General features: G+C 40.3%; 3 pseudogenes across 2 annotated transcripts in view; all 3 read left to right on the forward strand.

Annotated features, from left to right (window-relative positions):
* Window positions 1-24,019, forward strand: part of LOC100412151 (DNA-directed RNA polymerase III subunit RPC5 pseudogene) — a 158,349-nt pseudogene that overhangs the window by 557 nt on the left and 133,773 nt on the right. The window contains exons 2-4 of the transcript XR_013529186.1: window positions 2,866-2,966; window positions 5,166-5,281; window positions 5,943-6,062. The product of XR_013529186.1 is annotated as a DNA-directed RNA polymerase III subunit RPC5 pseudogene (transcript). The remainder of the gene's footprint in view (window positions 1-2,865; window positions 2,967-5,165; window positions 5,282-5,942; window positions 6,063-24,019) is intronic.
* Window positions 1-24,019, forward strand: part of LOC100413922 (band 4.1-like protein 3 pseudogene) — a 48,352-nt pseudogene that overhangs the window by 557 nt on the left and 23,776 nt on the right. The window contains exons 2-4 of the transcript XR_013529187.1: window positions 2,866-2,966; window positions 5,166-5,281; window positions 5,943-6,062. The product of XR_013529187.1 is annotated as a band 4.1-like protein 3 pseudogene (transcript). The remainder of the gene's footprint in view (window positions 1-2,865; window positions 2,967-5,165; window positions 5,282-5,942; window positions 6,063-24,019) is intronic.
* Window positions 10,743-18,026, forward strand: LOC100387263 (ribosome quality control complex subunit TCF25 pseudogene; annotated as a pseudogene).

Here is a 24,019-nt window from a genome sequence, read left to right on the forward strand (position 1 = left end):
AATCGGTTCCCTCTGGGGACCTGCGGGGCGAGAGCGCTCTGGCCCCTGAAGTGCGAAGTTGCATCTTTATTGGGGTCCGGGATTCCGCGCCTGGCGCTGTCTCCAGCCTGGTGGCGGGCAAGCCTGGCGTGCCAGGTCCAGAATGCGCTAGAGGAGCGTTTGCAGCCGTCACTGAATCGCCTGAGGACTAGCGGGGCAAGCCTGAAATTAACCGCAGCGTTTGCAGTAGGTTGGATTGTGGTGCTGCTGTTTGTGCTCCAAAGCCTTGCTGTGATTTCCCTGTCTGTCTCTGTCTGTCTGTCTCTCTGTCTGTCTCTGTGTGTCTGTCTGTCTCTGTGTGTCTGTCTGTTTCTGTCTCTGTCTGTCTGTCTCTGTGTGTCTGTCTGTCTCTGTCTGTCTGTCTTTGTGTGTCTGTCTGTCTCTGTCTGTCTCTGTCTGTCTGTCTCTGTGTGTCTGTCTGTCTCTGTCTGTCTGTCTCTGTCTCTGTGTGTCTGTCTGTCTCTGTGTGTCTGTCTGTCTGTCTCTGTCTGTCTCTGTGTGTCTGTCTGTCTCTGTCTGTCTGTCTCTGTGTGTCTGTCTGTCTCTGTCTGTCTGTCTGTCTCTGTCTCTGTGTGTCTGTCTGTCTCTGTCTGTCTGTCTGTCTGTCTCTGTGTGTCTGTCTGTCTGTCTCTGTCTGTCTCTGTCTGTCTGTCTCTGTCTGTCTGTCTGTCTCTGTGTGTCTGTCTGTCTGTGGGGCTTCTTAGATGATCTCATTTGGCATCCTCTCACCCAGGAGTCAAGCAGGACTTTTGGAATGGTTTCCTCGCTTTCCTGCTGTGTTTTGCTGGTAAAGCTGCTTCCGACGGGAAGTCTTTTCCTGCAGTGCCATCTTTTCTTCGGGTTACAGTGTTGTCCATCCTTTCTTTGCGGAAGGAATGACTCCCAGGGCTTGAGGAAGTTAAAGTGATCTGCTGGTAGTTTTAATTTTTTTATTTTTTTTTTGAGACGGAGTTTCGCTCTTGTTACCCAGGCTGGAGTGCAATGGCGCGATCTGGGCTCACCGCAACCTCCACCTGCTGGGTTCAGGTAATTCCCCTGCCTCAGCCTCCTGAGTAGCTGGGATTACAGGCACGCGCCACCATGACCAGCTAATTTTTTTTTTGTATTTTTAGTAGAGACAGGGTTTCACCATGTTGACCAGGATGGTCTTGATCTCTTGACCTCGTGATCCACCAGCCTCGGCCTCCCAAAGTGCTGGGATTACAGGGGTGAGCCACCGCGCCCGGCCTTTTGCTGGTAGTTTTTAATCTCTGTTCTGAGGTGATATGCGTTAGTTGCTTTCTTTTTGTTTTTATATTTTACTAGTAAAATTTCACCAGTGAAGCTGAAGCTTTTTTTTATATTTGTATTCTAAAATTCTAGCTTTAAGATTTCTGAGAACTTTGTGTCAAAGAAGTCTTCGAAAAGTTCTTGACGTACACAGGAGAAGTTCACAATTTTAAATGTGCAGGTGTTCCGGGCGCAGTGGATCACACGTGTAATCCCAGCACTTCGGGAGGTCAAGGTGGTCAGACCACTTGAGCCCAGCAGTTCCAGACCAGCCTGGGCAATGTGGCAAAACCCCATCTCTACTAAAAATACAAAAATTAGCTGTGTGTGGTGGTGTGTGCCTGTAGTCATGGTTACCTGGGAGCCTGATGCGGGAGGATCACTAGAGCCCAGGGGGTTGAGATTGCAGTGAGCAGTGATCATGCCATTGCACTCCGGCCTAGATGGCAGAGGCTGGGCGTGGTGGCTCATTCCTGTAATCCCAGCATTTTGGGAGGCTGAGGCAGGTGGATCACCTCAGGTTGGAAGTTTGAGACCAGCCTGGCCAACATGGTGAAACCCTGTCTCTTTAATTAAAAAAAAAAAGTCCAGGTAATGAATTTTTACTAAGTGAACCACCACAGATCAAGAAATAGAACATTACTAGATTGGGGTTTATATGTAGGAGTGGCATTGTTGGTTTTAGAGGTACATGAATGATAAAACTTTAGTATCAGATATTGTTGAACATTTTCCCGAAGTGGTTGTACCATTTAGCAGGGACTGTTTCGGTTTCCCCACATCCTTGCTGATGCTTCAAAATTATTTTGCCATTCAAGTAGAGGTGCATTAATAGATGTGTGGTTTCATTTTGCATTTTCCTGGTATTGCGATTGAGTATTTTTGATCGTCATTTATATGTCCTCTTTTGTGAAGTGTCTGTTCAATCTTTGTATCCTGTTTTCATTGATATGCTGTTCTGTTGATTTGTAATACTTTATTCTGGATATGTGTCCTTTCTAGAATATATATGTATGGCATTTCTCTTTTTTCAAACTGTGGCTTTCCTCTTCACTCTTTTAATGGTGTTTTTACATGAATGGAGATTCTCTAGTTGTTTTTTTTCTTTTTGAGACAGGATCTCACTCTGTTGTCCAGGCTGAGTGCAGTGGCAGAATCACAGCTCAGAGCAACCTGGACCTCCCAAGGCTCAGGTGATCCTCCTGCCTGAGCCCCCAAGTAGCTGGGACCTACAGGGCAGCACCATTATGCTCAGCCCTTTTTTGTATTTTTAATAGACATGAGGTTTTGCCACGTTGTATAGGGTGGTCTGAAATTCCTCAGCTTAAGTGATATACCTGCCTTGGCCTCCCAAAGTATTGGGAGTACAGGTGTGAGCCACTGCACCCAGGCTGAGTTTCTTAATTTTCAAAAAATTATACTTGATCAATCTCTTCCTTTATGGTTACTGCTTTTTGTGTCTTATTTAAGAAATCAATGCCTAATGTAAGAATATGAACACATTTTCTTATGTTCACCTTATAGCAATTTTATTTAGTTTATGCATATATTTTTCAGACAGGGTCTCACTCTGCTGCCCAGCCTGGAGTGTGGTCACATGATCTCAGCTCACTGCAGCCTCTACCTCCTGGCTCAAGTGATCCTCTCACCTCAGCCTCGTGAGTAGCTGTGACTATAGGCATGTGCCACCATTGTCTGGCTAATTTTAATATTTTTTGTAGAGATGAGGATTATTCAACATGTTTCCCAGGTTGGTGTGGAACTCCTGGGCTCAAGTAGTCTGCCTGCTTCAGCCTCTCAGAGTGCTGGGATTACAGGTGTGAGCCACCCCACCTGGCTGTGATTCACTTTTTATTACATGGATGTGACTGCTTGATCCAGCACCATGTATTGAAAAGACCATCCTTGCCCTTCTGTACTGTAGGGCACTTTTTTTTCCATAAATCGGATGGCTGTATGGTCATCTGATTTATGAAATTAGTGTGGATCTGTTTCTGGGCCAACCTGGGCAACATAGTGAGATCCCGTCTCTACAAAATAAAATAAAATAAATAAATGATTTGTAAAAAGTGGGTAGAGCAGATGGAGTCATAGGTGGTAATTTATAAATGATTGTCAATTTCTTGGCTACATACAGGTGTTGGTAAGTCAGATCTGTTGGGGGTTCAGGCAAAATGCATTAAGTGAATTATATGGTGTTCAGAATGATTGCTAGACATTCATTGTGACTTGAATTAGATGTTATTTGGGCCTCACAGAGCTACAGTTTTGACTCTTTTATTTATTTGTCTTTTAAAAATGTTTACAATCTTCCTGTCAAGGCAGTAACTCTTTTCTACTTAATTGTTCTTACGTGTCCTTAATTACCAGGAGAACTTTAGGGATCATACCTAAACAAGTGTTAAGCCATTTAAAGGGCTGATGTGATGTGATGTAGACAATAGTATTCTACATAGTAGTTTCAGGACTACATTGATTAAATTGTTTCTTTTTCCTTAAAAAAATTTTTTTTTCTTGAGACAGGGTCTCGCTCTGTCACCCAGGCTGGAGTGCAGTGGTGTGGTCTGATCATGGCTCACTGTAGCTTTGAGCTCTCAGGCTTAAGCAGTCCTCCCACCTCAGCCTCCTTAGTAGCTGGGACTACAGGCATGCACCACCAGGCCCGGCTCTTTTTTTATTTTTTGTATACAGGGTGTTCCTATGGTGCCCAGACTGGTTTCAAACTCCTGGGCTGAATGATCCTCCCACCTTGGCATCCCAAAGTGTTGGTGTTACAGTTGTGAGCCGTCACACCTGGCCATTTTAGTTTAATCATTTCTATATATTTCTAGTTTAACATATTTACTAAAATCTATTATTTGTTAAGTAATAAGAAAGGATATTTATTACCTAAAAAAAACACCTGTTAATAGGTGAAAAAATGAAAGACTGAGTTGGACGGTAAATGCAGATCTTTCACTCATCGTGGTTGATGGTTGACTATCAGGAGATTGAAGTAAAACATAGGAGGTGATTGAAATTTTAAATAAAATGTATTCTCTACTATTTTGTTTGAAGAAATTTGAACATGAGAATACAATGAGGGAGGTGGAGGAGAAGATTAAGGCTCTTGTATTACTCATCACACACACACGCACACACACACACACACACACACACCCCAGATGAACTAAAGCTTTATACTTACAATGTAAAAATAAATCTATAAAGGAGAATACATTTATAACTGAGTGGAATGAGGAAATTGTAAGAGAAAAAAAACAACAAAAATTGATATAGAGAAAGCATATTAAAACAGGCTGCTAAAAATAATTGCAAACCATGAATATGTGTGTGTGTTTGTGTGTTTGTAGGTGTTCACTCACACAATCACACACATATTTAGTAAGAGTGATTGGGAAAACATATTTTTGAGGCATATAACCAAAATATCCATAATAATAAGTAATATTATTTAGTAGCTACTGTGGTTTGGACGGTATATAGAAAAATGGGAAGGCATCAGACCAGATTCTTCATTATAATCAGTTTAAAAAGAAAAGTGATATTATTAACTTTTATAAAATATATATTTGTTACTTTCCTGATTTGAATGGCTATAAGTTACTCTTGTAAATGTGGATATTCATAGACTTTTAAAAATAAGACAAAACAGACAGCAGTTGCATTGATTGGAACTGTGTGAGGAAACAGACGGTAGAAGGGTGAGAATAAGAGCTGAGGAAGCCGTGACTATGGCAGTGTCCCTAGAGAAAAAGGCCACAGAGACAGAGAGTGAATGGTAAGTCTGGAAGCTGAGACCAATAAAAGACAGCATTCAGTTTCATTAATGAATTATTGTTTTTGTTTCTTTGTAGACTTTTGGTAACCCGTAGAAGCATTTGATCAGAGATGTGAATGCAGTTTTTAAGAAGATCATCTGACAGTGTCGTACAGATAACTGCAGTAAGAAAATACACACCAGTGAGATGAGGTAGGAAGCAAGAACAATTGTCCCCACATGGGAGGTGACAAAGATTATTATTTTTCTGTCATGTTTAGAGTATTGTTTCAACTGAAATGATTTACCTTGCTAAATTGCGAATGGCTTTATAATTTCTTCCCAAATTTACTTTTACTAACAGAACAATGAATGTCACATTGATCCATGTTTTATTTAAATCTTCTAACTCAATTAGAGCCTGCATTTTCATGCTGTATTTGGCAGGGACAACTGTCATCATAATTTTGTAAAATACTGCTCGAAAATGAAAATTCAAAATGTAGTTACAATTGTCTTTGAAGTTTGTCAGTACTGTTCTGTGATAATTCTGAGAAGGAAGATAAACTCAGCCTATGAAAAAAGAAGAAAGGAACTGAGCTATTTAATCTTCTCATACTGACAATTGGAAGCTATGATAATTCTTTACATTGTGTGCACCTAGTACTTTCCCATGACGAGGCTTAGACATCCTTGAGTACTTCAGTAACAGTGAAGTTTATATTGTAATAGGTGTCTGTTTGTGACCAAGATGATACTTTTACTTTACCTTTCAATACATATTATGTATCTTTCATCCTTAGACTATCAGATGGTTATTTTAGCACAATACACATGTGGAATGTTCACATATCTTTTTCTTCCTTGTGTCTAGGTTATGTTCACAGACAAATGCATTAACAGGAAAAGCTGTTGAAGAGATTTTTCCATTCATGGATTTTAATGAGAAAGGATGAAAAATCAGAGTCCTCTTAAGGATTAAGCAAAGGATTGGGTATGTATTGTATTGGAAAATCTTACCGATTTGCATATACAGTACAGGATTTGGCTTGGTCTAAATATATATGTGTATATTTTATAAAGAATAACAGAAAATGTTTCCACTTTTACAAATGCAAAAATAGAGAACATCTGGTAGAGAGTAATTATATTAGTATTCGTCACATTATAATATTTATAATAAAGAAAGGTGTACATTCTAAACATTTATTTTGTTCTGAAAAATAACATTTGTTAGTGGCAGAAATTATGCAGCAAGAAAATTAGGATATATTAGATAGTTTTATTGCTATACTTCAGGGATGTGAAGGAGGCTTTTGTGATTTACCACAGACCTTATGAAAGAACAGGAAGCTTAAATTTGAGCCTCTTCACTTTATTTATTTATTTGAGACAGAATCTAGCTCTCTGGTCAGGCTGGAGTGCAGTGACACAATCTCAGCTCACTGCAACTGCCACCTTCTGGGTTCAAGTGATTCTTCTGCTTCAGTCTCCCAAGTAGCTGGGATTATAGGTGCACCACCACACCCAGCAAAATTTTCTGTATTTTCAGTATAGACAGGGTTTCACCATGTTAGTCAGGCTTGTCTTGAACTCCTGACCTCAAGGGATCTTCCTGCCTTGGCTTCCCAAAGTGCTGGGATTACAGGTGTGAGCCACTGTGCCTGGCCGTCTATTCACTTTAAATAACACTATATACTCATACAAAAATTCTTACATCTCAGATCAATAAAATACTTGAATATCGTGATACATTTTCTGTGCTCTTTGAACAATAATTTGTCAAAGTTAATATTTTTCACTGGGAATGAATATAGACTGTACATTTATTTTTTGGGTTGTTAGTATACTTTAAATTCTGGGGTACATGTGCAGATCATGAAGGTTTGTTACATAGGTGTACACATGCCATGGTGGTGGTTTGCTGCATCCATTGCCCTATTATCTACATCAAGTATTTCTCCTAAAGCTTTCCATCCCCAATCACCCCACACCCTGCTATTCCTCCGCTAGTCCCCCAGCCCCCAGGCCCCAGTGTGTGATGTTCCCTTCTCTGGGTTCGTGTGTTCTCATTGTTAAACACCTACTTATATGTGAGAACTTATAGGTGTTTGGTTTCGTATTCTGGTATCAGTTAGCTAAGAATGATGGTTTCCAGTTTCATCCATATCCCTGCAAAGGAAAGGAACTCATCATTTTTTATAGCTGTGTAGTATTCCATGGTGTATATGTGCCGCATTTTCTTTATCCAGTCTATCATTGATGGGCATTTGGGTTGGTTCCAAGTCTTTACTATTGTGAACAGTGCTGCAATAAACATATGTGTGCATTTGTCTTTATCATAAAATGATTTATAATCCTTTGGGTATATACTCAGTAATGGGATTGCCGGGTCAAATGATATTTCTATTTCTAGATCTTTGAGGAATCGCCACTCTCTATTCCACAATGGTTGAGTTAATTTACACTCCCACCAACAGTGTAAAAGTGTTCCTATTTCTCCACATCCTCTGCAGTGTCTGTTGTCTCCTTTTTTTTTTTTTATGATTGCTATACTAACTGGCATGAGATGGTATCTCAATGTGGTTTTGATTTACATTTCTATAATGACCAGTGATGATGAGTTTTTTTTCATATGTTTGTTGGCTGCATAAATGTCTTCTTTAGAAAAGTGTCTGTTCATATCCTTTGGCCACTTTTTGATGGGGTTGTTTTTATCTTGTAAATTTAAGTTTGCCATAGATTCTGGATAGTAGCACTTAGTCAGATATGTACCTTGCGAAAATTTTTTCGCATTCCTTTGGCTGCCAGTTCACTCTATCGATAGTTTCTTTTGCTGTGCAGAAGCTCTTAAGTTTAATTAGATCCCATTTGTCTATTTTGGCTTTTGTTGCCATTGCTTTTTGTGTTTTAGTCATGAAGTCTTTGCTCATGTCTATGTCCTTAATGGTATTGCCTAGACTTTCTTCTAGGGTTTTGAGGTGTTCAGGCTCATGTTTAAATCTTTAATCCATCTAAAGTTAATTTTTGTATAACATGTAAGGAAGGGGGTCCAGTTTCAGCTTTATCCACATGACTAGCCAGTTTTCCCAGCCAAATTTATTCAATAGGGAATCCTTTCCTCATTGCTGATTTTTGTCAGGTTTGTCAAAGATCAGATGGTTGTAGTTGTGTGGTATTCTTTCTGAGGCCTCTGTTCTGTTCCATTGGTCTATATCTCTGTTTTGGTACCAGTACCATGTTGTTTTGATTACAGTAGGCTTGTAATATAGTTTGAAGTCAGGTAGGGTGACACCTCCAGCTTGTTTTTTTGTTGTTGTTCTTGTTTTTTGCTTAGGAATGCCTTGGCTATGCAGACTCTCTTTTGGTTCCATATGAAGTTTAAGGTGTTTTTTTCCAACTCTGTGAAGAAAGTCATTGGTAGCTCGATGGGGATAGCATAGAATTTATAAATTATTTTGAGCAGTATGGCCATTTTCATGACACCGATTCTAACTAACAATGAGCATGGAATGTTTTACCATCTGTTTGTGTCCTCTCTTATTTCCTTCAGCAGTGATTCATAGTTCTGGTCCTTCACTTCCCTTGGATGTTGTATTCTTAGGTATTTTATTGTCTTTGTAGCAATTGCAAATGGGAGTTCACTCATGATTTGACTTTCTGTTTGTCTCTTATTGTATAGGAATGCTTGCAATTTTTGCACATTGATTTTTTATTATGAAACTTTGCTGAAGTTCCTTTTCAGCCTTAGGAGATTTTGGGCTGAGACAATGGGGTTTTCTAAATATCCAAACATATCACCTGCAAACAGGACTATTTGAATATCCTTTCTGTTTGAATATCCTTTATTTCTTTTTCTTACCTGATGGCCCTAGCCAGAACTTCCAATAGCATGTTGAATAGGAGTGATGAGAGGGCATCCTTGTTTTGTGCCAATTATCAAACAGAATGCTTCCAGTTTTTGCTCATTCAGTATGAAATTGACTGTGGGTTTGTCATAAATAGCTTTTATTATTTTGAGATGTGATCCATCGATGCCTAGTTTATTGAGACATTTTAGCATAAAGGGCTGTTGCATTTTGTCAAAGGCCTTTTCTGCATCTATTGAGATACTCGTGTGGTTTTTGTCTTTGATTCTGTTTATGTAATGGATTACGTTTATAGATTTGTGGATGTTGAGCCACCATTGCATCCCTGGGATGAAGCCAACTTGATCGTGATGGATAAGCTTTTTGATATGCTGTTGGATTTGGTTTGCCAGTATTTTATTGAAGATTTTTGTATCAATATTCATCATGGACATTGGCCTGAAATTTTCTTTTTTAGTTGTGTCTCTGCCAGGTTTTGGTATCAGGATGATATTGTTTTCATAAAATGAGTTAGGGAGGATTCCCTCTTTTTGTATTGTTTGAAATAGTTTCAGAAGGATTGGTACCAGCTCCTCTTTGTACCTCTGGTAGATTTCGGCTGTGAACCCATCTGGTCCTGGGCTTTTTTTGGTTGGTAGGCTATTAACTACTGCCTCAACTTCAGACATTATTGGTCTATTCAGGAATTCAACTTCTTCCTGGCTTAGTCTTGGGAGGGTGTAAGTGTAAATTCAGGAATTTATCTATATCTTCCAGATTTACTGGTTTATGTGCATAGAGGTGTTTGTAGTAATCTCTGATGGTAGTTTGTATTTCTCTGGGGTTGGTGGTAATATCCCATTTATCATTTTTTATTGCATCTATTTGAATCTTCTCTCCTTTCCTTTTTATTAGTCTGCCTAGCGGTCTTTCTATTATGTTGATCTTTTCAAAACCAGCTCCTGAATTTATTGATATTTTGAAGGGTTTTTTGTGTCTCTGTCACCTTCAGTTCTGCTCTGATCTTAGTGATTTCTCGTCTTCTGCTAGCTTTTGAATTTGTTTGATCTTGCTCCTCCAGTTCTTTTAATTGTGATATTAGGGTGTTGATTTTAGATCTTTCCTGGCTTATCACGTGGGCATTTAATGCTATACATTTCCCTCTAGACACTGCTTTAGATGTGTCCCAGAGATTCTGGTATGTTGTTAGACTGTACATTTAATAGCCTTTAAGATGAATGGAAAGGTTTTGCTCTTTTAGATATCATTTTAATATAGAAACCCAAAATTGATTTACAATGTTAGTTTCATTGTCCTAAAGATTCTACATTGATATTTACCATGCATCTCTATGTATAATGTAAGACCTGAGAATTAATGGACTTGAGATGAGATGGGTAGAGGAATAAATTGATATTTAATCATGCATATGCAATGGAAAACATAATTACATTCCAGTCAGATGTTTTCATTAATACTCTCATAACTCAACTCCAGGTGACATTTGTGAAGTTCAAGGGGTTAGCTTCAAAGCACTTGTTATTGGGAAGAGGTGGAATGTCTATCCAATAATACATTATTTCAGTACTCTACTAGTTACTTTAAATGCAAATTTTCATTCTTTTTTATAACAATCCTGAGAAACAGAAGATTTACTTCATATTTTATATATGAGGAACCAAGATTTAAAGAATTAATTGCCCAAGGACAGATAATAAGAAAGTATTAAAATCTTATTTTAAATCTGAGTATTCTCATATTAAAATACATTATCTGAATTCCACCTAAAAACAAAGGAACTTAAACATTTTTAGCTATAACCTTACATGAAAAATACAAAAGCTATTAACAGTCATAGAAAAGAAGGTAAGGTAATTCTATAAAATGCATATGTAATTATATATGATCTTCCTAACTGTAGCAGATAAAAGCAGTTTACTAGTGTTTAATGTGTTCTAAATACATTTATTAAAATATAAACTATTTTCATATTTTGAATGGTAACTTTTATTATAGAAACCTTTTGAATATAGTAGCAAACATTACTTTTAAATTCATAGCTGGGGCCGGGCGCGGTGGCTTAAGCCTGTAATCCCAGCGCTTTGGGAGGCCGAGATGGGTGGATCACAAGGTCGAGAGATCGAGACCATCCTGGTCAACATGGTGAAACCCCATCTCTACTAAGGATACAAAAAATTAGCTGGGCATGGTGGTGCGTGCCTGTAATCCCAGCTACTCGGGAGGCTGAGGCAGGAGAATTTCCTGAACCCAGGAGGCGGAGGTTGCAGTGAGCCGAGATCGCACCATTGCGCTCCAGCCTGGGTAACAAGAGCGAAACTCCGTCTCAAAAAAAAAAAAAAAAATTCATAGCTAAGCTCACAATAAAGAGGTTGAAATGTATAGGTACAATAAGATACAAGAAAATCGAAGAGCGGCAATTGAGTTTAACACATAGAGACACAAGTGTCTAGACTTTGGCTCCGTGAAGACAGAGCTGTTGCTGAGATCCTCACAATAGTCTGAAATCCTTGATGGGATATACAGTTATGAAACAAACAACTATAAAATAAGTCTAGTCTATGAAAAGGAAAGAACACAGAAAAATTGTGATTGCCATGCCTGGACAACAGATGTTGGGGGAAAAAGAAATAAAAGTAAAGTAATAAGAAATCAATGGAATTTATTACTGTGATTACTTTAAAGGCATATCTAAACTTGATTTGGAATTGAAATTTAAAACTAAACTAACATTTTAGGAAAAGGACTGGTTCTAAGTTGTAGTTACCTAAGACAATAAGCTGACAAAAGAAGCTCACTGACTCCAAGAAGGTAGAAATGTGGTATAGGCCAGTGTATTGAAGGTGTCACCCATAAGAAAGTCCACGTGAAGAGAAACTTACAATTAAAACTTATAAAAATGTAATGAAAAATTACTCAAGCCAAAGTCAGCTGAATATTATAAATACATAAATTTAAATTTATTAGTGACATAAAATTTATCACAAATATAAGAAAATATCTGAAGAGTATAAAAAATTGCCATACATATATGAAAACAAAAAAGAACTTTTAATAATATAACAGAAGTTAAATTATCCATGAATAGGGATGAGGCATTTCTAGATGAAGAATATTTTATAATGATGAAATGTTCAATTGACTAGCATGAAATTCTAATTATAAATTTGTATATACAACTTCAAAAGCATTAATCAAAATTGCAAAGTACATGCAAATCTATAGTCTTGGTGGAAAATGTTCAACTCCACTCTCAGTAATAAAAGAAAATTCACAAGATTTTCAAAAACGGATAATTTACAACAATGTATAAAAACTTGTTTTGGTTTCTAGGTCCAAAAAATCCTTTGGTATTATAAAATAAAAACTGGATTATTTTTAGAGTCACCCACAATGTTTACTAAAATTGACAACATGTGACCTATAAAGAAACATTTTATAAAAAATTTTCCAAGACTGATATCCCTCAAATAAAACATATCACCAGTCATGGTCGGAACAAATTTCTCTGTTTCAAAAAGGAGGAGGTGGAGGAAGAGGCAGCAAGAAAAATAAATAAAATAGTTTTAGATTTTTTGACATTGGAGACTACGCATCACAATACTGTGATTATCTCTGAGGAAAGGAAAAAATACGTAAATATTAAGACACCAATAACTATTTGGCTTTTACTTTTAAAAATTTGTGTTGTAGAACAAAATACATCAACATACAACACATAGAAATCCCAGGCACTCTATGACAGTCTGGTTTGGACAAGGGAATACGTGTTGCCTTTCAGGGAAGCCGATTCGGCTGGAAGTAGAGGGCAGAGTTTGGGAAGCAGAAACAGAATCCAGAAATTTTCAGCAGGCACCATTTTGTCATTGCTGAATACAGAAACATACACATATACCATGACATTTCCTGTGGTGGAGCAAACAAGGCCAGGGAGCTGTGAGCTGAACTGTTTCCAGTGTTCCAAAGGAAGAGAATATATATGAGTCCGACTAGTCAGATCTCAAAATCCTCATTAATCATTCAGGGCATTCGACAGAGTCATCAGAACCACAGATGGACAGTAATAAGTTAAAGTTCTATGTTGTGATTCCAAGAGCAACCACTAGAAATAATATTAAGCAAAAATGGAGATAGCATAGATTCATTAGAAAACATTCAATCTAATTGAAGATAATAATGCTAAGTTAATGAAGTCACTTTTAAAAACTCAAAATACATCAGGAAAAAAGGAAAAGAAACAAAAAAGTACAAATAAAAAACACATAGCTATCTGAATTACTCATTTTTGTATATGGAAAAGTTTCACAAAAGAGCAGTTCTGAGCCTTTCATTACAATAACACTTTCAACTGGCTTTTCAAATACATTCATAACTCATGTGAATAGTGTCAGGTCCAGCTCTATTGAGTCCACAGATATTAACAAGATACTCTGTGTTTGTGAAGCATACTGACAGGTTTTGGGAATATAATGATGATGATACCTCCCATCAGTGATCTTGCATTTCAGCCTTTGTGTGTGGCACTTATCTTGGAAATTCCAGACACAGAAAATAGTGGTCAAGTGTAGAGCAGCATCCAATAAATATCCTGCCTAAGGTGTAAAATAAAACTCATATATAGTTATGGAGAGTTACAGAACACCTAAGTGGAATCCACATTACTGAATGTCATTGTTAAGGATACACACAGCTTCCTTCTCCCTCTCTCCAGAGGTCGTGGTCATTGGGTCCTGTGTCGCGCCTGGCCCTCAGGAGGCTGAGAGGGGAACAGCGCGGCCACGAGCCCCTCGGGCCAGCGCCCTGCAGTTTGACCTCCCTGATGACGATGACGCGGAAGAAGGGCCCAAGTGGGAGCTGGGTGGCCGGCACCTCGGGGAGGCAGGGAAGGAGGGCGTCCGAGTCAACAACCGGTTCCAGCTGATAAACATTGAAGATCTTGAGGGTGACCCTGTGGTGAATGGGGAGAGGTCTGGCTCTTCGCTCACAGACACTGCGGCACCGGGGAACAAAGGAAGGGCTGCCTGTGAAAACACAGACACCAAGGCGGATGGAGGCTGGCCAGGACAGTGCCCCCGGAGCGGTCTAATGCAAGTGGCAAACTCCGGAAGAAGAAAAAGAAACAGAAAACTAAGAAAAGCAGCACGGGAGAAGCACTGGAAAACGGACTAGAAGATATTGATCGCACCCTAGAGAGAACTGAGGACAGCGGTGGTTTGAACCGTCCTGGCCCAACTCCCCTGAGCTCCAGGAAGCGCGTTCTCTAAGTGGAGCACAGACATTTGAATCCAGACACAGAACTGAAAAGGTATTTTGGTGCTCGGCCAGTCCTGGGGGAACAAAGGCCACGGCAGAGACAGCGCGTATACCCCAAGTGACATGGCTGACGACCCCTAAGAGCACCTGGCCCCGGTACAGCAAACCAGGTCTGTCCATGCGGCTGCTGGAATCGAAAAGACGCCTGCCCTTGTTTGCGTTTGAGCACAGTGAGGAGTACCAGCAGGCGCAGCACAAGTTCCTGGTGGCCGTGGAGTCCATGGAGCCCAACAACATCGTGGTTCTGCTCCAGATAAGCCCATATCACATGGACTCACTCCTGCAGCTCAGCGATGCCTGCCGCTTTCAAGAGGATCAGGAGATGGCTCGAGACCTCATAGAGAGAGCGCTGTACAGTATGGAGTGTGCGTTCCACCCCTTGTAGAGCCTCACCAGCGGGGCTTGCCGGCTGGATTACCGCAGACCCGAGAACAGGAGCTTCTACCCGGCCCTCTACAAGCAGATGAGCTTCCTGGAGAAGCGAGGCTGCCCACGCACCGCACTGGAGTACTGCAAGCTCATCCTGAGTCTCGAGCCGGATGAGGACCCCCTCTGCATGCTGCTGCTCATTGACCACCTGGCCTTGCGGCCCGGAACTACGAGTACCTTATCCGCCTCTTCAGGAGTGAGAGGCTCATCGGAACCTGTAGCAGCTCCCAAATTTTACCTTCTCTGTTCCACTGGCATATTTCCTGCTGAGCCAACAGACAGACCTCCCTGGGCACGAGCAGAGCTCTGCCAGGGAGAAGGCCTCGCTCTTGATACAGCAGGCGCTCACCATGTTTCCTGGAGTCCTCCTGCCCCTGCTCGAGTACTGCAGCATGTGGCCCGATGCCACCGTGTCCACTCATCGCTTCTTTGGACCCAATGCTGAGATAAGCCAGCCCCCTGCCCTGAGCCAGCTGGTGAGCCTGTATCTTGGGAGGTCACACTTTCTCTGGAAAGAGCCCGCCACCATGAGCTGGCTGGAGGAGAACATCTCCGGCAGTGGACGCCGGAGACCCTGCAGAAGCCTGTGAGCACAGGCGGAAGCTGCTCTACCAGCGCGCACCCAGGAGTATCCAGGAGTATCCACCGCCATGTGATTCTCTCTGAGGTCAAGGAAGCCGTTGCTGCCCTGCCCTGGACGTGACCACGCAGTCTGTGATGGGTTTGACTCTCTGCCTCCTGCGGACACCATCTACTCCTATGTCAGGCCCGAGAGACTAAGTCCCATCAGCCATGGAAACACGACTGCGCTCTTCTTCCGGTCACTGTTGCCAAATTATACGTGGAGATGCCTTGAGTCCACCCACATGGGGATGTGGTGTTTGGAGCTCCAGCAGCCATCCTGTGCTTGGGAGTCAAAGAAGAGCTGGTGTTCCAGGGACAGTGAGTGCAGCAGAGGTTGAGCCCAGACCTGCTGTCCGGAGAGGTGGCTGGGTCACTGATGCCTTGGCACTGCTGTTGGGGTTATGTCGTGAGCTGCCGCTGAGCCTGATTCTAATGACCGTGAGATCTGAAGGCTGCTCTCAAGGCTTGGCCTCTGCCATGCTTGTGGGTGATGGTGAATCCTGCTTCCTCCCCGGCCCTGCTGAGCCCAGCGAGAGCCTGAGGCACATGTGGCTTCCCCGGTGCCCATCGAAGCATTGCTCCCCAGCTGGGCCCTGTTCCACTGAGCCAGACCCCCCCCAGAGTCTTCAACGCAGGCACCTCCCACACCCCCAACCCCGGTTCAAAGGAAACTGATGGCCCTTGAGCCAAGGGCTGAGACGGGCTGTGGCGCGGCTGTCCTTGGGAGCTGTACTGAAGCCCACCATGTTGGGTCCCAGAGGCAGACTCACTGTGGCCCAAGAGCTCGGGACTGTTGGTCCAATGGTGACCCCCACCTCCCTGTGGGTGGCTGCAGCTGGACAGGCCACCTTGGGCTACAGAGCTGGGTTCCCTGCAGCCCTTGGGTGCACACTGAGTGCATGCATGCATATGTGTGTGCATATTTGTGTGTGCGCACGCGTGTGTGTGTGGGTATGTGTGGGTGTTGCAGACCTTGGGTGCCAGACATGGAACAAACCCAGGAAGGCATATGTCTTCATTGTCCTCATGGGGCGCTAGTCCAGAAACGTCCTTGTGAGAAATGTCTCGTGGGACCGTGCCTCTGCCAGTGGGAAGGCGCTGTCCACCACGACCCTGGTGAGCAGGCACGCCGGCCCCACATGTCTTCCTGCCGCTCAACACGCAACGTCTCCAGGAGCACTAGGAGATCCAAGCAGATAGGATTAGCTGTAGGATTATCTGATTCCATCTAATCACAGATGATCCTGAGGCTAATTTGTCTCCCCCATGACCATAACGAGTGAGAACGTTGGTTTTTTCCAGCTCATCTGTACCTCATCTCCTTCCCACAGTGCCTGGACAGGCACATCCAGCGAGAACCACAGTGGGACTCCTGTGGCAGGGTCACCACTTCTGATGCCCTCCAGCTGTGTCCTGGCAGGAAACAGGCTGCCCGATTCTCACGCCCTTTGAAGTCCCAGGCTGGGTGGCTGGTGGGAGGCTGGGGTTAACCGCCATCTGTCTCAAAGGTCTTATTATGGAGATGCTAACGTGAACATCCCTGAAATGTGAGGATGCGGTAGGCTGGGATAGGGCTGCTCACTGGCTCATGGCCAGAGGGGAGCGGGGTTTGGGTCTGTGAGGTGTTGTGGATGTCCAGGGACTTGTATGCAGGGACATGGCCCCTCACACCATGGGGCCGTCTGCCTTCCCCAGCCAGGCTCAGCCTCCACATCTGGGACCCTTCTCTCCCCTGTGTTCAGCTTTGGAAGCACAGCATGAGGCGGCAAAGTTATGGGAGGCAAAAGGCTGGACTGAGGTGAGGCCACGTGGGTGCAGCCAGACTGCAGGTCTGTGGAGGTGTGGGCAGGGCACGCTCTCCAAATGAGCTGTGTGTTCTGCCAGACCCAGGTCTGCCAGTCTGAAGATGGTTTGACCAAGTCTCCCAAAGCAGAAGCCCCGCCCATGTCCCCCCTGCATGCCATCCAGCAGGTGCACGCACCTGTGTCCATCAGGTGGTATGAGAATCTGCCAGCAGGACTGTAATTGATAGGGAGTCTGAGGCCACCCCGGTGCGACGTGGTGTGTTCACCCAATGGACACCACGGTCTGAGGCAGAGGATTGCAGCCACCAGCATGGGCAAATCTTAGCCAGAGAGAGTGAGCCAGGTGGGAACTCATGTCTGTGTGTCTGGTGCTGCTTATGTATCTGGTTCGGGTGGGGGCATCCCTCCCCCTGCGTGTTCCTCATTGGTGCACGTTTATGTGTGTTGTACTCAATTAAAACATTTTAGGTCCCCCCTCAAAAAAAGGATGCACACCAAAAGAGCCTCATCAAGTATTTTTCACCTCAGTGTATTTTCCATTAGCTCCCTGTTGCAAAAATATCATACCAATGATTTGCCTTCAGAGTAAAATATTAAAGTGGAAACATTCTCACAATCCATTCTTGTTCTAAATTACTGCTGACGTTTACATACTTGGCATACATAATCACCCTAATCTCTTTCTAGACCTCCTAAGTGTCCTGCTGGACTAAACTGAATTTAAAAGACGGTGACTTCAAACACTGCTGTGATTCTTAACGGGTTTGCATTGATGCCATTATTGCCTGATGGACTATATTTGATACCCTATTTATTTCATTAAATATAGTTGAGAATGTTTTTTACAACACCGTAGAACTACACTTTAAAAATTTCTCTAATTAGGAATAACAATAAATATATTGATATGTGTTATTTAAATTTTCTTTCTTATGTAGTTCCATAGTAGCATTTATATAACCATTTATGATGACTTTTTATTAGCGTGATAGTGGAAGAATTCTAAATTAAATTGCTGGTTTCTATTTTTGTGTGTATTTAGTATTTTGACTAGTATATAGCTTTGCTGGCTTTAGGAGCTTCTTCTGTTTCCAAATGCTTTTAATGTGACCAATTTTTTAAAATATATGTAATGTGGTTGTTACTTTCAATAATTTTCTTAAGATACAAATCATAGACTTCTAAACGTTAGAAGGAAAGAAGATATATAGTCTTATTTATAAGCTAAAGTTTAGTTAAGAGTGGCTTAAATCAAAATATATTAATCTTACCATAACTAGAAACATTTATTTGTAGTAGGGAAGAAATGGTGTCTGTTATTTGTCTGGTGTGTGAGCTGAAGAAGAAATTAAAGATAACATTTTGCAGAAGAAAGGGAGTGGGAAGCATTTCACCTTTATTTGGTATGAATTTCAGTGTGGTTCCCCTGCTTATCACATCTACTTCTGGACTTCCACCCATTTTTTAAATGCTTAGTGGTTATTTTAACTGAAAGGATAACAGTATTTTCAAATCCTTTATAAATGATTGTATGTACTTTTTTTTGTATGTATAGCCATTTCTTCCTTTTTTCTTTATATTTTTATTTTATGGATTCAGGGGGTACATGTGCAGGTTTGTGACACCGATATGCCGCATAGTGGTGGGGTTTGGGCTTCTAGTGGATCCATCACCCAAATATGAATATTATGCCCAACAGGTAATTTTTCAACCCTCAGCCGCAACTCACTCTCCACCCTTTTGGAGTTCCCAGTGTCTTTTATTGCCCTTTGAAACTGTTCATATGTATCCATTGTTTACCTCCTACTTTTAAGTGAGAACATGTATTTGATTTTCTGTTTCTGAGTTCTTTTACTTAGGATAATGGCTTCTAGCTTCATCCATTTTTCTGCCAAAGATGTGCTCTCATTGTATTTTATGGCTAAATAGAATTCCATGGTGTGTACATACCCTATTTCCTTTATCCGTCAGCTCTTGATGTACACGTAGGTTGATTTCACGGGTTTGCTATTATGATAAACGTACAAGTGCAGGTGTCTTTTTTATGTAATAATATATTTTCCACTGGGTAGGTGCCCAATAGTGGGTTTAGTGGGTCAGATGGTCATTCTATTGTTAACTCTGAGAAATCTCCATACTGTTTTCCATTGAAGTAGTACTAATTTATATTCCTTTTTCTCCCCATCCTAGGCAACATCTGTTATTTTCCAACTTGACTTTGGTGTGAGATGATATTCATTGTGATTTTAATTTGCATTCCTCTGATTAGTAGTGATGTTAAACATTTTCTCATGTTTGTTTGCTACTGGTATATTTTCTTTTGAGAAGTACCTGATCATATCCTTTGCCCACTCTTAAAAGGGCTGCCATTTTCTTGTTGAGTTGTTTGAGTTCCTTGTAGGTTCTAAATATTAGTCATCTGTTATAATAAATGTGTATTTTGCAGATATCTTCTCTCATGTGGTAGGTTGTTGAGTTACTCAGCTGATTATGTCTTTTGCTGTGCAGAAACTTTTCAGTTTAACGAAGTCCCACTTGTTTATTGTTGCTCTATTGCGTTTGCTTTTATGGTCTTAGTCATTAATTCTTTGCCTCGGCCAATGTCCTGAAGAGGTTTTCCTAGGTTACTTCTAGGAATTTTTTGTAGTTTGAGGTCATATGTGTGAATTTTTAATGCATCTGGAGTTAATATTTTTATATGGTAACAGACAGGGACCCAGTTTTATTCTTCTGCATATGTCTATCCAATTTTCCCAGCACCATTTGTTGAACAGGAAGTATTGTCTCTATTGCATATTTTTGTTGATTTGTCGAAGACCAGTGTATAGATGTATGTGTCTTCATTTCCTGGTTCTCTGTTCTCTCCATTTTGTTCCATTCATTTATATGTCTATTTTTCTGCTTGTGTCATGCTGTTTTGGTTACTATAGCCCTGTAGTATAATTAAGATCAGGTAATGTGATGCCTCCAGCTTATTCTTTGTGCATGGGATTCCTTTGGCTATTCATGCTCTTTTTCTAGGTGTCATTTGACTTTTAAGATTGCTTTTTATAATTCTGTAAAAAATGATGTTGGTAACTTCATAGGAATTGCATTGAACCTTAGATTTATTTGGACGGTATGGTAATTTAAATAATATTAATTCTTCCAATCCATGAGCGTGAGAGATTTCGCCATTTGTTTGTGCCATCTCTGATGTCTTTCAGCAGCACTTTGTAGTTCTCCTTGTGGAGATCTTTTACCTCCTTAGTTTTTTTGTGTGGCTATTGTAAATGGAATTGAGTTCTTGATTCGATTCTCAGCTTCAACATTATTGTTATATAGAAATGCTACTGTTATTTGTAGTTGATCTTGTATCACTAAGATCACTTATTAAGCATAGGAGCCTTTTGGATGAGTCTTTAGGGTTTTCTAGGTACAAAATCACATCATCAGTGAACAGAGATAATTGACTTCCTCTTTTTCTATCTGAATGCCTTTTATTTCTTTCTCTTGCCTGATTACTCCAGTAGGATGTTTTTAATAGGAATGGTGACCGTGGGCATCTCTGTCTTGTTCCACTTCTTAGGGGAAATGCTTTCAACTTTCTCCATTAAGAAAGAAGTTAGCTATGGGTTTGTGGTGTATGGCTCTTATTTTTTTGAAGTATGTTCTTTTGATGCATAGATGGTTGCGGGTTTTTTTTTTATCATGAATGGACATTTAACTTTATCAAATGCTTTGAATCATCTATGAGATAATCTTATGGTTTTTCTTCATAATTCTTTTTATGTGGTGAATGACATTTATTAATTTGTATATGTTGAACCATCCGTATGTCCCTGGAATAAAACCTACTTGATCATGATGTACTTATTAACTCTTTGATGTGCTGCTGGATTTGGTTTGGTAGCCTTTTAATCTATGTTCATCAGTAATAGCCTAAAGTTTTCTTTTTTGCTTGGTGCTTCACTGATTGTCATACCAGGGTGACTTCCCTGTTTTTAGAATGAGTTAGAGAGTCATCCCTCCTCATTTTGTTTTTTGTTTGTTTGTTTGTTTTGTTTACTTTTAATTAAACAGAAAGTGGTATAAGCTCTTTGTATCTTTGGGGTAAATGTGGCTATGAATCCATCTTGTCCTGGGCTTCTTTCTTTCTTTTTTTTTTTTTTTTTTTGAGGTGGAGTTTCATTCTTGTTACCCAGGCTGGAGTGCAATGGCGCGATCTCAGCTCACCGCAATCTCCGCCTCCTGGGTTCAGGCAATTCTCCTGCCTCAGCCTCCCAAGTATCTGGGATTACAGGCTTGTGCCACCATGCCCAGCTAATTTTTTGTATTTTCAGTAGAGATGGGGTTTCACCATGTTGACCAGGATGGTCTCGATCTCTTGACCTCGTGATCCACCTGCCTCGGCCTCCCAAAGTGCTGGGATTACAGGCGTGAGCCACTGTGCCCGGCCTTCCTGGGCTTCTTTCATTGGGAGATTTTTGATTCCTGTTTATATTTCATTACTCATTATTGGTCTGTTAAGGGATATTTCTTCCTGGCTCAATCTTGAAAGGCTGTATTTTCCAGAAATGCCACCTATTTTTGTATGGTTCATATGTCTGATGATTTTGTATTTGTTTTACATTTGCATTTTTGATATTTAGAGAAATCAAAATAAGAATATTTTGTGATACATAGAAATTATGTAAAAGTAATATCAGTATTCATAAAGTGTTTTATTGTAACACAGCCATACTCATTTATCTAAATATCATCTATGGCTACAATGTGTGTGATAACGTCAGAGTTGAGTGTCTGTCATAGAAAAGATGTGGCCTGCAAAGTTTGAAATGTATACACTTCCACATTTACGTAAAAAGTGTGTCAGCTCCTAGATTGCTGTGTAAAGAGGACTTTGCTATCTGTACATTCTATTTGCTTTGCAAAAACAATCAAATTGGATCAAGCTAGAGTTGGAGTGCATTTTAAGGATACAGGAATGATTCATTAAATAGAAGGAAAAGAATGGGGCTATACTCAGAAACATAACAGGATCTCAGCTTAAGTGGCCATTTTAAAACTCTAGTTTGTAACTTCTGGCTCATCAGCTCCATTTCATTTCCTCTATTTGGAAAAGAGTCTTCTGTTTCTTTAGGTGACAATGGTTTTTACTTTGTTGTAAGTATACAAAGTATACTTGTTTGTAAGTGTACAAAATATATACTTATACATACTCCTCACCTCACATGTGTATATACTTCCTGTATTTAAACTTCTAAACTTATGTATTACTGGTCAAGCTACCCAAACATATATTGTTTCTTGGTCTCAATTCACAATTCCTGGGAAGATTACTCATGAGCTAAAATTTAGCCAGGGTTCCTCCTATAAGTCAGGTAACAATACTGAGGGAAGGTGATTATATTGTAAACACATGGCTGACGGTAACTGTCCCCACATCCACATCATTATGCAAATGGAAGGTGGAATTCCTCAGATTATCATTATGTGGTAGATAAGGTAATAAATTAACAATAAAAGTAATACTGGACACAGTCATTTTTCCAAAGGGAAATCAAATAAACTGTGAATACCCAAAGCATGCTTGATCTAAACAGAAACACACAATGTTAATAAAACGACAAGTAACTACAATCACACAAAAAATCCATGGCAGCAAAGTAATAGTTTGTAATTAGTCTCTCACATTACACTGCACAAATATTTCTAAATATTTCTTTTGCATTATTTCATGTTACAATAGACAAAGGATAAGTAATATGGGACCACCATTTATACATAAGAATTATCTGACTTAGATAAGTCAAGGAACTTGACTAAGGCTGCACAACGGTAAATGTGTCATGTCTGAAAACTAATGCTGCCCTCCCCCCTGCTAATTTATTCTGCAGGATGGAAGAACTTAAAAGAAGTATAATTTATCAAGTATATATGTTTTTATATATATATATGTGAATTTAATAATTTTATCTGAGGATAGTTTCTAAAATGTTTACATAATAAATGGAAATGTTAATAATATACACTTGTTTGAACTAGTAAGTTTTATTAAAACTGATTAGAGGGCTGGGTGCAGTGACTCACACCTGTAATCCCAGCACTTTGGGAGCCCAAGGCGGGTGGATCACTTGAGGTCAGGAGTCCGAGTCCAGTCTGGCCAACATGGCAAAACCCCATCTCTACTAAAAATACAAAGTATTAGCTGAGCGTGGTGGCAGGCACCTGTGATCCCAGCTACTCAGAAGGCTGAGGCAGGAGAATTGCTGGAACCTGGGAGGCGGAGGTTGCAGTGAGCCGAGATCAGGCCACTATGCTCCAACCTAGGCAAAAGAGAAAGACTCCATCTGAAAAGAAAACAGAACAGAGCTGTTGACAGGACAAATCAAATTCTGCAAAAATGTATCCCTGACTCTGTGAAGGAAAGACTGCCACTGTTAGTTTGACTTTTTGTTTCCTCAGTCGAATTTAATTCAAAATGAATGAGAAACATTGCAAATTTCTGCAGTAATATTAATGTTAATTTAATAGAAAGGTTGATGCTAATGTAAGTACCAGTCTTAATATTAATCTAATATTAAATTTATATTATAGTTATATTTTATGTATTTTACAGATACATTTTGTATTCTATATATATTCATACTAATATAATACTAATATTATATTTGGATATATATAATAGCCAGAAGCTTCCTAAACTGCTTCCCATTTTGCAGCTTAGCAAACTAAACATTATATATATTTTAAAAGTATAATTTTCCTAACATTTTAAATTAGTCATGTATTTGAATCACATACCTTTAGCCTTGACTTTTTTTAATGATTCTAAACTATTTTCACCATTTGAATAAAACTCAGCTCTTCCTCAAATTTACATTTGCCTGAATGATTTATTTCAATTAAAGAACTGCATTCAGTTCTCTCAG

This window comes from Callithrix jacchus, chromosome 18, assembly GCF_049354715.1.
Source record: "Callithrix jacchus isolate 240 chromosome 18, calJac240_pri, whole genome shotgun sequence".
In the NCBI taxonomy this organism is placed as follows: domain Eukaryota; kingdom Metazoa; phylum Chordata; class Mammalia; order Primates; family Cebidae; genus Callithrix; species Callithrix jacchus.